Source organism: Saccostrea echinata, unplaced genomic scaffold, assembly GCF_033153115.1.
Source record: "Saccostrea echinata isolate AGI-Se365-2 ecotype Australia unplaced genomic scaffold, CSIRO_AGI_Sech_v1 ptg000033l, whole genome shotgun sequence".
Classification (NCBI taxonomy): Eukaryota; Metazoa; Mollusca; class Bivalvia; order Ostreida; family Ostreidae; genus Saccostrea; species Saccostrea echinata.
This window is the reverse complement of record NW_026889782.1, coordinates 897,060-912,724: the sequence shown is the minus strand read 5'-3', so window position 1 is coordinate 912,724 and position 15,665 is coordinate 897,060. Positions and strand designations below refer to the sequence as shown.

The following is a 15,665-nucleotide window of genomic DNA, read 5'->3' as shown; positions in this document are numbered from 1 at the left end:
TTTGTTAAAACACAGAAAATATCAATCAGAAGAACTGGTTGATAAAAACAATACCCTAACTCCAAACAGAACTGCAAATGGGCAACTTCAAATAATGAACATTTTAGAAACTTCCTAAATCTTGAATCAGAAATTTCATACAACCCTAAAAAATGCTGCTTCATCTCATTACAATTTGACAGGTCTCGTTAGAGATAGAAAAAGCTTTATATGTGAACATAAATATATTCAACCCCCAACAAAGGCTCGGTGACAGAGATTACTTTCAGAGGGTCCGCAGGGCTTAGTTCAAACTGTACAAAAGGGTATCGATCACAATCCATCGTCTCCAACAAAACGTCTCCAGAAAAACCATCAAGAAGAAACTAAAAACCAGTGAAATTTACATAGGATTGAAGATTGCTCCCGGGATTTTTTTTAAAGAAATAAAATAACGTCAAATGGAAAACTTCAAGATGTCTCTTCAAATTGACGGTAGGAAAATACCTTAAGAGAAAATAAGATATGAACACAAATCAGTCCAACCTCTTTTGAAATATTTATCAGGAAGAGATTCATACTAAAAACACTCGGCATTTCAAGTTCTGGCTCCATTTCAGTGACATCCCGAACCATAGTTATGTGGCCTTTATGGTTTCTACATTAGATTCATCTTTGTTTCAGATCAATGAAGAGTTCCAAGATAGATTTTCAGTCAAAACACCAATAGATGTTCAGAGTGCTGTAAAAGTACCATATCTGTATATTCTTGGGCAATCTAAGTGAAGTTACAGTGACCAGATGACATATGTAGATGCGCGATTAGCAAACCTTTCCAAAAATCCAACATTTCGTAAAGAATTCATCTACGACAAAGTCACAGTATTCACTGCTGGTGGACCAGCTAGGCAGTTTGAAGCTGGACAGCGGAGAGGTTGTCATTATAGCTGTGTCTGGGAATTAAGGCAACAGAATACAAGAATGTAGAGTGTGCCATGAGATTTTATTCTCCATCTTTAAAAGAGAAGGTAAATTTGTTTATAGCTGTTTTTTCTGGAACAGGCTCTCCTTAGAAAAGAAGATGGGCGTACTTGGCGTGCGATCTGCAGGGATCATGCGTACGAAACATTTGTGGTTTAAATGTCCACGATTTGTCGGCTGACCAGATGTGGACAGACTTTACAAAGTTACGCACATAGGAAAATGTTTAGATTTACATTGAAATAAATTTCGAATTTGAAATATTTTAGTCCAGTGATCTTAATAGTGACGACAACAAAGTCAATTGATACTTCACATAAATAAGAAACACCTAACACGATAATGGGGTATGATATATGAAATGAAGTTTCAGTAGGTTTTGAAAAATTGCTTTCGCTCCCCGTGCAACTGAAATTTATCTCTTTTTAAAACTTATAAATCAGTAAATAAAACTCAAATGATAAACGACTTGATTGTTTGTATAATAAAAAATAAATAAATAAACTGCTCCATGCGAGGATCGAACCAAAAACTTCTCTACTCCTAAGTGCGTTGGACTGGTAATGCTATCACTGCTACACAAACAATCTGGAATATAAAATGACAAAAAAGCAACGCATGTACACAATGGTATTTTTTTTTTTGAAAAAGTTCATTTTTATAGTCTCTGGATCTTCTCTCCATTTTTTACAAATGTTTGTTCGTTTCTTTGAATACAAATGCACACAAATGTCTTTTTAAAATCGTGGAGAGATGACCCAGAGATAGCAAATTTTTTGAAAAACGTGTTTAAAAATGTAACATTTTGTACCAGAATGACTCGTCTAACCATGTTTCAAGTTATTTTCAAGGAAATCAAAACACACTTCAGGGAAAATATTTTCCTTTCCTATTTAATGGGAACATAATATATCAAAAGAATGTTAAAATTTATTTTTACAGTTCAATAAAATTTTCACTTTTCAAGTGCGCCAAGATTCCTGCCGAATGTCAATCAAAAGCGCCCTCGTTCTTTGTGTCCTTTAAAAAAATTTAAAGCGAGATGACCTCATAGAAGAATTAGAGGCAAGGAGAGTTCACACTTTTCATCTGTCTAAACCCGATATGCAAGAACTTACCAAAATTCTGCACAAAGACCATCAGCTCTTTTCTGTGGAGAAAATTTGAATCCTGACGAGCTGTTTGTCTTCATATAACAACTGTCCGGGAATGTTCACAGGAATGGCATGCAACTGAATCGGATACTTTCAGAATTGTTGTGGCGTAGAGGAGCGCTCTAGATGAGTTGGGGTTCATTTGCGTTTGGCGCCATTTTTTAACGGGAATCCTATCATGAAATAAGTCGAAGCACATTTAGTTTTTTTGACATTATCTATTCATCATTTCAGATCAATATATCACAACATAACTGACTCTGAAATTAATATTAAACATACAATAACATTAGAATAGTACATTATAATAGTAGATATACATAGGAATCGTTATACAAATAGTGTTATAAATAAATGTTTCACTCTATAGAATTTATTACGCTTTACATGTGTAAAGGGAGATAACTCTTGCAAGCTTAATCTTTAAAATTACTTTCCACAATCGTGAAGAGTTATCTTTCTTATACGAGAATCACAATAGCTATGCATACCAGTTTATGGAACCAAGTCCATCTAACAAACTGTATGGGTCTTTCAGATATGGTGGTACACTATATTAATAATAAATAAATTCCTAACGATATGTTCTTTACAATGACTCTGTATTTACAAATTAAGAAACACCAAAATATTTCTAACTAGATGCTGTCATGAGACAGTAATACCCGCACTAAGGTGTTTGCCTCTAAATACACACTCCTTCATATTGGGCTAACCAAGGAAAGAGTCAAAATAATTCTATGATTTGCACAGTACATGTATTCGTCAAATCAAGTATAAAATGCTCGGGTGACCATGTGACTTATACGCCTTTTATAGGTATTTCCTTTACTTGATTCATTACCAGTCTGAAATAACAGAATTTAATCAATGATGTAAATTAGGTTTTGATAAAAGGGGGGATATAAATTTTTGGCCCATAATTGGAACTTTTTAAATTTATTTTCTCAACAATAAATATTATTCTAGTACAAAGCTTTTTTGATGAATTTATCAAAATGTGCAAACTTTTTTCAGTATCTGATTAGGCAAAAATTTCCTTGAAAAGCCATACCCAATCAATTTTGTCAACCCCCCAACCCCCCCAACACACACACAATTTGCCTGTTTTTTTTTGGAAATAGGCCTGGATGGCAAAGTTATGTAAAAACATCGTTTGTTATGATAATTTAAAATTTGTTCTTGTACTGTACATGTATGTGAACACCTTTTTGAAAATTTCTACATCACATTGGGCTTGCGTCACCATACTAGTACTAGTACTTGTTTTACCATTACCAATTGTCGCCCGCGTGGCGCAGTGGTTAGAGCGTCTGCTCTAGAGTCGCGGAGTAAGGCGTTGATCCTTACGTCGCAGGTTCGAATCCCACTGTTGGACGTGGAGACCGGTCCTTCGGATGAGACCGTATAAACCGAGGTCCCGTGGGTGCTGGCACGAAAAAGATCCCTCTATGCTCAATGGCCGTAAGTGCCGAGTATAGGACAAAATTCGCAGCTCTCCACCGGCAAGTGGTGGCGTCTTCATATGAGTGAAAAATTCTCGAGAGGGACGTTAAACAATAAACAATCAAACCATTACCATTTTTACATTGCACATGGTGCAGTCATTAAATGTATATCAGTAGAAATTAATTCATTTTGTGTTTTAATTGGATTATGTTTCATGAAGTTGACAGGACCTATGACAGTCGGTAAGTACAAGTTTAAGTATAGATTGGGGGTAAAATAAATGGTTAGGTTAGAGTTTAAAAAGGATCAAAGATCATCGGATGCCACAATGAACGAATTTCACATTCTGAAGAGTTATCTCCCGTTGTCGACATTACATTCAGTTAGGCCTACAGGCACAGATCCAGAAATTTTTTTCCAGGGAGGGGGAGGGGGGGGGGTCCACACCTCAGTAAAAAAAATTTCCAGCCCAGAATTTCCTGAAGCAAAAAAAAAAAAGACAAAAAAAAACAAACAAACAAACAAACAAAATAAAAACAATGATGGTAGGGTCCATGTTTTTGTATGTTGTTTAACGTCCCTCGGTCAATGTTCTTAAAGGGGGGAGGGCGTCCAAAGTCATTTTTTATTTGCTTCTGTAAATCAGTATATAGCCCCATTTAAATAACTGTGCAAATTCCAGGGGGGGGTCCAATCTCCCTAGCCGCTCCCTGTCCCTTAAATGACAAATGATCATGTGACTCCAAAATACTAGAAGACTTTTCCATTTGACTATACATAATTTTGTTTCTTGTGTAATTATGTTATGTACATCTAATGGTTTACGGTTATGAATCCCAGGAGGTCATCCCCACTCTCTTAATGAACTGGAAATGTTCACAAAATGACAACATCAAATTAAATAAAAGTGCATCAATGATAAGATTGCTTGACATTTCATTCATCAATTTGGGTCAACCCATGTACCCTTCTAGAATTAGGAATGAAAATCATTCAAAGAGATGGACCATTAAACTATTTGTATATATTCACATTTTTTTTTATGTCAAAACAAAGTATTAGTTTGCATACATGAACAAACACATTGTAAATTACACAATTTAAATCAATCACGTTTCATAGATATTAGAAATTAAATAAATATCCGGTTTATTTACCGATTCCGCATTTACTTAACAGACACAGTTTAAATTTTTTTAATCAATCTAACTATGGAAACATGAAGTTACTCAAGTTCAAAATCGGTGAAAAATTTAATTTCAACGTAAATAACATATATCATGTTAAGCTACACTCATTCTCGTATTTTTATTTTTTAGCTCAGATACACCATCGAAAGCTTTAACAATTATTCCGAAAGAAGATGGATAAAAACTTAGCGTTCCTTTAACTTTAGTTCTTAGCCGCCTACTACGGCAGCAAAGAAGTTTTAAAGTGCCAACTTAAATTAATCTGAACCTGAATTAATTCCCAAAAATTTCCTTATTTTCCTTAATCGTATCCTCTGAAGTGACTTGGCCATCGAGCCACTGGGATTTGATTGATTATCAAGCCACTGGGAATATCAAGGGAAAAAATTGAGACACTCCTGCATCATGCCCTTCTGCTGCCCATGCAGATTCATGTTTTAACGCTATATTATGTATAATATTCATGAAAGTACATGTATACGCTCCTGGGAAAAAAATCATGCATAGAAAGGTAATAAAATTGAAACGTTACCATTTAAAGTGATAATAAACCTCATTTTAAGCATTTTTTCATATCCCTAAAAACCATCTTATTCTTTTCCAAAACACGGAAAACAATAAATTATTGTTGTTCTGGTGTGTAAAAGGATCATATGGGTAAGATTACTTCAATAAAAATTACGATGATCGTATCTAATTATCTTTCACTGCTGAGTCTGACGTCGCAATCGTCATTGATGACGAAGACGCTTCGTAGTCCGGAAATAGCCGAAGTGGAAAGCAAGATGGATTCCAATACGCAAGTTGTAAGTACTTTCAGTACATTATAAGCTCAGTTAATAAAAGAGATTTTAAATTTACAAAAGTTTATGACCAAAAAAAATTATTAACACTTTGCAATTCATGAAATTTTAGTTTAAACATGAAAACTTCTAAAATTAAAAGAAAATGTTCGTTGGGGCCCACGATGGGGGTTCACGGGACTACGTTATTTGATGTAAAGTAACATATTCGCTTTCAGTAAACTGTTTCGTAGTCTATATCTGTGTGTATTTTCATTATTTTTAAGCTATAAATAAAAGAATTATACTCAAGGGTCAAGTTAATATCAGGAATAATTTCTCGAAAACATATACGTAACATTTAACAGATTAAAAATTACTGTACCGACACTGACCGAGATTAACGTGAAATGTTGGTTGCCGCATGATCAGATCCGATGCCTCATAAAAAAAATCTGCAACAGTGTGTTGTCTCTGATATATTTATCAATGCCATTTGGTCTTATGTTTTATTTAAATTGATCTCTACTTCAAAAAAAAAAAAAAAAAAAAAAAAATGGAGAGAAGCTAAGCTGCTAACGTTGTCACTCACACTGTCACTACTGGCTGCGGCGGCGATGATCTAGACCTATAAAATTTCAGCTCAAAAGATAATTGAGAAATCAGTTGCACTTTCTGACTGATGATCACGGACCATACTATAGACCCTAATAATAAATAAGTTTCATGATAAATTTCTCTTTTTTTATGCCTACACGTGTTGATTATACTTAAAGACTAAAACAAAAAAACGAATTTAGTTGTGTATATATCATCTAAAAATTTTCCTTTCCTAGGGTCCTGATAGTGATTCAAGCTCTGATGAGCTTAGACGTGCAAGATTGGCAAGGGGACGTGTCCGTCTTGCGAGAGTAAGATCTAGTCGTTCCAGGGGACAGGGTGTTCGTGCTGCTCGCCGCGGCAGAAGGCAGATCACAGTGGACAGAAGAGATGCGGTTGCGGCAAGAAATATTCAGTTGCAGGTAGGTCTACTCAAATATTCCCTTTTTAAATACACTTACAAGTATAACATATATGACTTTTATAAAAGTTAATTTGATGTCTTTATATGTTGATAAATTACATACGTGTAACAGATGTTTGCATGAAGTGGATGTATCATACGTTTCAATGTTTGTTTCTCAGGAACGCATTCATAACATGCCAGAAGATAGCCTAAGAGATCTTATGTTCCAACTCTGCCAGAGGAACCCAAGTTTGGTTTTTGATGTCCTGGAGGAGAGCAGCAGGGCCCAGGGAGGTGGACACCATTCACCTGCTCGTGTGCAAGGACAGCCTGACTGGTGCACCTGTTCTTATTGCAGGGAGATGCCAACACAACTAGAACGCGTCTGTTGTGGACAAACTGAGCAGAATTGCTTCTCAAGACTCAGAGCAAGTTTTTTTTTTTAAACATTACCTGCAAAATTGCTTTTCTCAAACTCTCCAGCAAAGTTACAAGAGTGAATTGAAATTAGCTTGTCTGTTCCGTCTATACTTTCGTTGAAATTCCAATTTATTTTAAAAAATCAACTATTTCACACTAGACATTTCTGATCTCGGATTGCTATGATCCAGATCAACGGCTTTACTACACTGGGCTAACAATAAAAAGTGACCTGTTTGATGTACTCTGACCAACAAATCAAAATCAACCCTTTCCTATATTTTTTTTTAACCATACTTAAATTTTAAGTTTGTTTCCAGGGATATAGATTGCATCATATTCAAACTTATCTTTATCATTTCTTAAAAACTTTAACTACCCCCCCCCCCCCACACACACACACACACAAAAGATGGCCCTGTCATTTACTAAACAAAAAGAAAACTCTTTTTTTTTTCAATGATCTTTATGACCTTAATTAATCATGACCTTGACAGACAAACCTGATGATGTAGTTTTCATTATGACCAATTTTCTGCAGTATGTACAATGCCATATATATATTCTCTTTCAGGACTTTGATATAGTAGTTCTTGATGAACTAATTTTACATGTTGCCCGAGCATACAGGCAGGAAATCTTCAAGATGACGATGCCATTCAAGATGACGATGACTACAACAGAGCCAATCGTCGTGCTGGGTACAGACAGTACACTTTGTGGCAGCATAGGCATCTAGGAGCTGGGCACCGCAGACCTATCCCAAGCTGTTGTGTTTGGAAAATCGGAGACAAGTATCCAAATGCTTTTGGACAGTACAGAGGTTATGTACCTGGCAGACTAGGATAAATTCAACAAATTTATTGTAACAATGATTCAACTTTTGATTATTTGTTTGTAATGATATAGAGATAATATAAAAAAAAAATCACAATTTAAAATTGCTTTTTAGTTAGAAAATGCAGGCAAGGACATCTAGTAATATAACACATATCAAATGAAAGATGGCAGCTGATAACTGCCATAAATATTGCAAATCAGGTGTGAAGGATCACACTTGTAAACACAACAGCAGATCTGAATTTAAATATACAAGATATCTGCAATCATTAGTAGTTACACAACAATCCTAGAAAAAAACACATGTATTTACCATATATACATGTACATATACAATGTAATTTTCAATGAGAATAATTTACTAGTAAATGCAAACCATATTTAGAGAGACCTTTTACAATATGCACTTCATGTATATGTATATGTACTAGTCTCATTCAAAGAATGACAATAGCTTGCTAGAAAATGGTCATGATTAACAATCCTGGAAAATCTTGTACATGAACTTTTATTATACCCCCACTCAGAAGGGAAGGGGATATACTGTTTTACTCTTTTGTATCTGTCTGTGTGTCCGTGAATCTGTAACAATTTTTCATGGCAGTTTCCTCAGCAACTACACAAATTGCAGATGAATGAAATTTTAGCACACTCTTTTTTCAGGCATGCAACATGGTGGGTTTCATTTTTGTTTGAATCCGATGTCAACTTTCTGTTTATCTGTGTGTCTGTCCAACCAAATTTCCATTGCAGTTTTCTCAGCAACAACTCATCATAGATACTTGAAAATTTAGCACAATCTTTGTTTAGGCATACCATATGGATGGATTCATTTTTGTTTGAATCTGAAGTCAACTTCCTGTTTATCTGTGTGTCTGTCCATATCAAATTTTCGTCACAATTTTCTCAGCAACTACTCATTATTGATGCTTGAAATTTTAGCACACTCGTTCTTTAGGCAAGTCATTTAGTGGGATTCATTTTTTTATGAATTCGACGTCAACATGAGAGCGCATATTAACGTCAGAGTGTGGGTATTACTAGTGAGCATTCGCTCACAGACTTCTTGTTCTCCATGAAAGTCAAAAGGCTCAAGAGTGTCACTAGTGTCCCAAGAATAATTGAAAGTCTTATTTGGATTGATCAACAAATCTAGATTTCTGTTTAAGGACAAGTTCTTGAGTTGTAGGTGGAGGAATTGGTGCCAAGGTCTTGGAAATTCTTCTAGGATCATCTGCTGATAAAACAACATTTTGAGACATTCCAATAGCATCTTCCAATCGCTTTGTGATTATATTATGAATCAAAGCCAGAATGTAGGGGTAGTTTTTTTCAGCTTTCAATTCGTGTACGGACCAGACACCACTTTTTTTGTTGAAGGATCTTTGATACCTACGAGGAAAATAAATAAATATTGTAAAATTAGCTTATGAGGATTAATAAGGGAATTTAACCAAAACAATTTATACAGTAATTCTTGCAAGCAAACTGGTACATTTATTACACTTAAATACATGTCTACAGTGAAGTTACAGTAATTGACAAATGGAAATGGATAGACATCAGCTGCTTATCTCAAAAACAGTTACCTTATAGAACCATCCTTGTTTTTCTTTGTTTCTCTCTCACAGTGACCATTGTGGTCAAGTGCTGCAAGGTAATTTCTTGCCCTATACGTTGGGGGACTGTAGGAATGTCTTTTGGAGGCATACACCAAAATTAAATTTTGGAAATTCTCCAATTCTGCTGTGCTTCTAAAAAAAAAAGGTGAACAGCTACGTAGTTATCTACATTCAAAATCACACGAGTTTTGCAAAAAGGTTGACAAATATATATATCTCACTCCAATTTTTATCCCCCACTTTCGCATAAGCGAGAGGACATTAAATCTCATTTGTCTGACCATTTGTCCCAAAAACTTTAACCTTGGTCATAACTTTTGAATGAGAAGAGGTAGGGCTTTCATATTACACATGTATATTACCTGTGACAAGGCCTTTCTACACATACTTTGATTTTTGACCCGTGACATTGACCTTGAAGTTTGACCTACTTTTCAAAAATATTTAAAAAATATATTTTTTTACAACTTTTGATTGAGAAGAGATGGGGCTTTCATATTTGACATCTGCAATACCTGTAACAAAATGTTTCCAAGTATGCTATGACTTTTGACCCCTTGACCTTGATGTCTGAACTAATTTTCAAAAATTTTAACTTTGGTGATTAGGTACTTTTGAATGACATATGATAGGGCGTTCATATTTGACTTATATGAAAATTAAATTGTAAATTATCAAGTTCATTTTTTTTAAAAAGCCATCTTCCATGTAAGTTTCAGCTTTTCTGGCCTAGTGGTTCTTGAGAAGAAGATTTTCAAAGATTTTGCCTATATATTTCAATGTAAAACTTTGATTCCCTATTGTGGCCCCGCCCTACCCCCGGGGGCTATGATTTGAACAATTTAGAATCTACACTACCTAAGAATGCTTCCACTTAAGTTTCAGCTTTTCTGGCCCAGTGGTTCTTGAGAAGATGATTTTCAAGGTTTTTGCCTATATATTTCAATGTAAAACTTTGATTCCCTATTGTGGCCCCGCCCTAATGACCCCACCCAATTTTTGTCTTTTCTTGATTATCTCCCCTTGTAAGGGGGGTTGGCCCTTCATTTTAACAATTTAAACTCCCCTTCACCCAAGGATGCTCTGTACCAACTTTGGTTAAAATTGACTCAGTGGTTCTTGAGAAGAAGTTGAAAATGTGAAAAGTTTACAGACGGATGGACAGACAGACAGACGGACGGATGCTGGACAACAGGTGATCAGAAAAGCTCACTTGCTAAAAAGCTCACTTGAACCTTTGGCTCATGTCAGCTTAAAAGCAAATTATTGTTTCAATAAAAGCATAAGACAATTAATAGATATTGATTTTAATACTGCAATTCAAGTAATAATGAACTTGGTTGAGTCTTCTTTTGTCCATAACGATGTATCGCAATGCAACATGTGCTGGTGAGCCTTTCTGCATCCATCCTTTAGTTCTCTCCTCCGTTAATGGACCATGACTGCAAGAACTCGATGCATTGTCTCCATATGCCAGTATCCACTCATGCTCGTCAGTCACATGATGAAGAAGCCCAAACCAGACACCCTTGGAGTAAAAATATAAACATGTATAAGTGGTACATTTATATCAGTGATAAGTGTGAAGTTTTGCATTGATACTTATTACTTCTTCTTACAATAAATTCTTCGTATGTTTCACTGATCTGTGCAGAATACCAAAAGTGATTCATTATATCTTTAGTCCAATTCAGTAGTTCCTTCTTATCAGTCTCTTGTCCAACCTGTGCAATGTAATAAATAATTTCTTAAAAGGAGGGTTTGTTTTGTGTCACATTTTTGAAGCTTTATAATGTACTGGTACATTTATTTATTGCCCATAAAGTTTGATCTTTCAAAGGATCATAGCATAAAATGAAAGTGCCATGTTGTCAAATTCAAAATATAACAAGAAGTGGGAGCCCCCCCCCCCCAAATTTTTTTCTAAACATTACTCTTTTTACAATTATAAATGTTCATTAAAAGGCTGGTTGGCCCCTCAACTTTTTGTAGCAGTATAGTCAAATAAGGGTGACGTAGAAGATATCTATATTGTGTGATTTGATTTTTGCTGTATATATCCAACAAGTTGAAATGGCCCCAAGTCTTGCCGAGCAAATATACACCATTTTAACAAGTTGGATAAAGCAAATATCAAATCACACAATTATAGATGTTTTTTAAATTTATCTCCTTTGCTTTTTATTTTTAACAAAACTTTGAAATAACCCCTGTGAAACTATGTTGTTGATTTCCTCCCAAATTGATGTTGTCATACTGTTGACATTGATATGTCGAAAGTTATCTGTTGATGCAAAATGTTAAATCTTGAAAAAAACTTTTGTCTGGAAGTTTTATAATGTGGTATAGACGTGAGAAATCAGGAAGCCTACTCTGGTATATATGGTATGATGTATTTTTTTTCTCTCTGGCTGCCCCCCTTCAAAAACAATACTATGTCCCTGCTAGAACCAACCTTTCAAAAGTTATGGCCAAGGTTGAAGTTTTTGTAGACAGACAGATCAAAAACTATATGCCCCCCAAATCTCAGATAACTGAGGGATATGCATAAAGGATGTATAGATCTGACTCAGAGCAACATTATTAAAAACCTAGGTCAATAATACTTATACTTGCCGACATTATTTTCTTTTAAGTTCTTAGTACCGTGCCATATGTCAAATGAGTGGCGAATGTGCTTGTAGTCTTTTTCTGAAAAAAAAAAAGAATTAATTAAACTCTGTATAGAAACTGGAATACTGGTAACAAATTCACTTTAGTGTGTAGTAAAACTTACTCATCACTGCAGCAATTTGATTATGGGCATCTGTGACAACCTCAACAATTTTCAAACCACTGTCAAGCAAGAAATTGAAACCCTTTATGAAACAAGCTTTCTCTAAATTTGTGCTTTTGAGTTCCGTAATTCTTTTGTCCATGGTGACCACACATAGAATATTTTTAGAACTATACTCCATAAAGGTATAGGAGCAGAACTGTGCAGAATGTCCAGGACTGTCCATTCTTCCATCACCTTGAAATGAAATTGAAAAATTGCTCATATTTAATTTCCACATTTTATGTGGACATAAAAATATAAAACATTCATAGTTTATAAAACACATTAAAGTTGTGGTAATAAAACAATGTATAATTTTAAATCAGTCATGTTATTTGTATAATTAAAACTTTAAACATTGCAACCAGAAAAATAAAAACACTTATATAGAAAGTCCCTGTAATGATTTAATTTATCATGGATGTGAACATGCAAGCTTGAAGGATATAGTGTGATATAAATTTCTCCCTAACAGAAAGTTCCTTGGATATATATAAAAATGTTTATATACTGATACAACCAAGGAAACTGATATGACCCTCATATATGTGCCTTCCTCCTTTGGTAACTACATGTTCTTCTGTATAAGGCTAAAATGTAATAACTGTTGGAGATATTCATACTCCATCACAAAAAAATAATGCTGATTGAAGTAGAAACACATACCTACATTATCCGATCAGACACACTTTTTGATTAGTTGTCTTGTATTATAATCAAGTACCTCTGTATGAACCCATTAATACATCTAAACTTATCTTGTCACAACAAAATTGCATGTCGACATAAAGGTGGAAGGATAGATGGATTAACAAAGCGATTTTTATGGAACTCGCACATTTTGTGTGTGGCTCAGAATACATTTCCTTTTTTTCAATACTTACCAAGGATGACCAAATCTTCACCAAGGAATTGGTTGATGGTATTCAATTGATTATCAGCCCAAAACTCATCTACTGATGGAATAAGATATGTCCTCTGTATTTTATGAAAGGTGGTGTTACTTATTATTGGAAGATTTAAAAATTTACACATCAATTCAATCTTTTTGAAGTTATTTCCCGAGAGCAAAATGGCTGATGCAAGCATCAAGTCCCCACTGTGCATTCTTCTGTTTAAAATGGGTTGGGAGCACCACTCGTACAATACATGATTTTTTCTGCAAACCTGTTAATTAGTGAATGTAATTAAACAGTGATAATGAACATCAGACATGAAAGCTAAAATATAAGAAAATAACTCTCAGCAACACGTTAAATGACAATTTGTAAAATAAATGAAAATTTGAATCAATTTTCTCTGATTTGTCTCCCATCCACCTCTCCCTTAATTCCACCAAGATTTTAATTAAGCACAACTAAAAATCTAGAAAACACTTATCATTTACCCATTTCAAATGTACTGCTGATCCAATGATACTCCTGGTGACAGAGACTTCTGCTCCACAGTTTTTTGCTGTACAGGTTTTTGGGACATTGATTGCTGCAAGCTTCATCAGGCATTGGTTGTACACCAGAAATGACTGGTCTGATGTAATGTCTTCTGCTTTGGAAATCTTTACCATGTCTTGTCTACAGTTGCATTTTCTCCAAGTGGAATCAGGATTTCCCTTGCTGTGCCCTTCAGAGAACTTCTAACTGGCTGCAAAAGAACATGATCAGGCCACTGGCCCTTTAAACACCGAACCTCGTATGACCATACATCATAGCTCACTTCTCCCTTTCGAGTTTGTTCACTACCACTGAAATTTAGGAGTTTAATAGGGGTAGGGTTGTTATTCTGAAATAGAGCAGAGCTATTAAAAAACCTTAGTGATGACATAAGACCTGGTGGGTGTAAATAACCTGGTGAGGGTATATGACTATGGAATGGTACTTGACCTAGGGGTGGTAATTTTGGTATAGCATCTTCACTCGCATCTTGCTGAACCTTAGGGGTACTAATAGGAATTTTCTGTGATTTTAACATGTCATACTCTTCCTTTGGTATTACCCTGTAATGTTGTTCTGCATTAATTTGATCTCTAATTTCATGCAAATCTTTCTTTCCTATGGTTTCATCACCACCAAATGCCATGTTGATTTGAGGATGATCAGAAAACTGACACCAAATTGCAAGCAAAATTAAACTTATCGCAAAGTGCATCTGTCAACACACTAGTAATCACACATTCAAATTCTCCACAAACACATTTATGTACACAATAAACCTGAAAATATACACAAATATACCTGTCTGCCTTGTATAACTGTCCTGCTTTCAAGTCCTGTACTTTGGTTAGTAATGCTGCAATTAAAAAAAAAAAAGTGATCGCGCGCAGGGAATGATTTTCAAACTACTGTAAACTAGCCTACTGTACGAATAACACATGCCACACAACGTACCACAGACAATGACATTGACAGACAAAAGAACATTGACAGTGAACAACAATGCATCACAGACATTCAAAATACACAGAAAAATTGTTTACCCTATTGAACATACGCGTTTGGCAGCTAAGAGTTTATCAAAGCATGTCGAACATTTGACAAACACGTTTTTTCTACACTTCCGGAAGTTCAATATCATAACAAATGAAAACATGAATGTCGAGCCCGATGATTTTACACATGAGTAACACGCACCTTGCACCCATTCACAAAGCCGGCAACCTCACACACCATACATTAAACATGAATAATACACAGACATATTCAATACAATACAAAACACAAAGACACAGAACATATATAGTAATTAATAGCACAGATATATCTGGATAGATTTTATTTTTCACTGGCCAAATTTAAGATTTGAATCAGTGAATGGATAGTTTCACCGCGGTAGGGTCTTTTCACAACTTGTAGCGCGAAATTCTTTTCCTCGCACAAAACAGATGTCAGTTAGTCTACGGATCACTGGATAGTGGACAACTGTCCTGAAATGAACTCAGGTGGACTCGTATCTAGCGAAAAAATATTAAGTATACTGATTTCGCACGGACTCGAAGCACGTAGCGAGTACAATCATGAATAGAACTCACTTGTCATGATTATGTAGAATGAAAATTGTACGCCTACTGTCTGGAATCTTTGCGTTGGTCGTCACAGCGGCACTGGCGAGTGGCGTTTCGGCCTTGTCCCAGGAACTGCACCCTGGTTTCCATCATAGTAACATCATTAACGTGGGCGCCATATGTCACAGGGTCAGGGTCTTGTTTTTTTTCAGTGAAAACAAAACTGGTTCGGTCTTATAATTTAATTATGGATACAGAAAAAAACCAGGCATCCATTATAAAAGTCAGGAATAAATAATACACATCGATTGAATCGATCTAAGATATAACCAATACGTTATCTGTTACCGTAAAGGCACAAAAGTTTGGGGTGGGGAATTTGGCGGGCTTCCTACTTTATATAGTGCACGAGTTAGTAAAAACATG

The 15,665-nt window shown here is 35.3% G+C and overlaps 2 pseudogenes; one reads left to right on the top strand and one right to left on the bottom strand.

The window, feature by feature from the left end:
• Positions 1-5,490: 5,490 nt before the first annotated feature.
• On the top strand, positions 5,491-7,844 carry LOC133199070 (P2X purinoceptor 7-like; annotated as a pseudogene).
• Positions 7,845-7,848: 4 nt separating this feature from the next.
• On the bottom strand, positions 7,849-14,915 carry LOC133198931 (uncharacterized; annotated as a pseudogene).
• Positions 14,916-15,665: the final 750 nt, after the last annotated feature.